The 1,582-nt window shown below is 42.0% G+C and overlaps 1 pseudogene; it reads right to left on the reverse strand.

Annotated features, from left to right (window-relative positions):
- Nucleotides 1-626: 626 nt before the first annotated feature.
- Nucleotides 627-1,083, reverse strand: LOC114054188 (annotated as a pseudogene).
- Between the last annotated feature and the right edge of the window lie 499 nt (nt 1,084-1,582).

Below are 1,582 nucleotides of genomic sequence, written 5' to 3' on the forward strand. Positions count from 1 at the left end.
GTATTGGGGGGGGGGAGTGATGGAGAAGAGGTGAAAAAAAAAAACACCCTTCACTTTATGTACTAATAGCTCCAATCCATTTAAATGTTGACCAGTTAAACTTAGACCTTAAAATACAGGATGCAGGTACATTTTAATCTTGTTGGTTGAAACATTTACCTAAGATGTAGGTCTTTCAGAATAAAATGAGTACAGAAACAACTTGATGTTCTTCACCTTGCTTTTAATAACTGTTATGAGTTTAAAAGGATTCCACTTTTTAAAAAATTCTCCCACAGGTCAGTATAACTGTCCTCCCCCACCCCAAACCATACAACACCCATCACTGTGCCCTTTCATTGTTTATCCAATTAAATCAATAAGAAAAGCTTTTAATCTTACAACTAGGTTATGACTGAAGAATGGGCTTTTCACACACCCACACTTTTTTGCTAGGAGTCAGTGTTGGTATGGGAAATAAAATATTTTTATTTTGTTGTTCCAATTATGTATAACACACAGCACCGTTCTATCAGGGGAAGAGGAGGCATGGGCTCATAGAAAGCAGTCAAATGGAAATCAAAAGGATTTTCTCTTGCAGAGTTCCCCTATCTTTATTTGTAGAAGTTATCCAATAATTTCTTTAATTACACCACATACTTCTGAGTCCATTCCTGAGCTACTCTGTTGTGCTTTTCTCTATCTGTTTTGGAGATCCATGCAATCTCAGGCACTAAAGGATTCTCTGGATTGGGATCACACAACAGAGACCAGATGGACAAGAGTACTTTTGAAATAGTTAGTGCTGGTGACCACTGTGACCATAGAATATCAAGACAAATGCTGCCATTACTGTTAATACTTGGATGGTAAATTCTTGTTGTAAATGCAAGCTTAGGTGGTTTGAGGGGATAATCTGTTGGGAAATGAATTGTCAAGAAAAATACTCCACCCTGATAAGGACTATCATTTGGCCCCATTATTGTAGCTTGCCAGTGGAACATGTCATCTCCAATAGGACCTGCTGAACACTGAGCTGGGGGGGTGGGGGGGGTTGTCATGTGCCAGGTCATTCAACTTCTTGTGGATTCTCTTTAGAGCCATTGTGTGAAATGGCAGCAGTGACCCCAGGGCAGGGGATGAGGTGGGGGGGGAGGCAGGAATGGGGAAGGTGGAGGAAGCTAGGCCTTGGTGATTTCTTGCCGTAGGGCAGAGAGGAGGAAAGGGGTTGAGGGGGTGTTAGGGAAGGTGAGAGTGGCACCTGATGTAGGAGAGGGGCCTGCAGGGGTCTGAGGCAGCAGGCAGCCACTATGGGGCTCGGGACCAGGGAAGGGGATTGGGGAGGAGGAGGGATGGAGGGAAGTGTGGTGCCTGGGCTCTCTTCAGTGGATTTTTGTGCCTCTTTTATCATCTAGCCAATTTTTTTAAAAAGTATTATTTTCTTCAGTATTCTTTTGCTCCTCTTTTACCAAGCTTTTGACATTCTTTTCATAATTTTCTTGCATCACTCTCACTTCTTTTCCCAATTTTTCCTCTACCTCTCTTATTTGATTTTTAAAATCCTCTTTGAATTCTTCCAGTAATTCTTATCAGGCTTGTGTCC

This window comes from Vombatus ursinus, unplaced genomic scaffold (genome assembly GCF_900497805.2).
Source record: "Vombatus ursinus unplaced genomic scaffold, bare-nosed wombat genome assembly UNPS02014812.1, whole genome shotgun sequence".
Lineage (NCBI taxonomy): Eukaryota > Metazoa > Chordata > Mammalia > Diprotodontia > Vombatidae > Vombatus > Vombatus ursinus.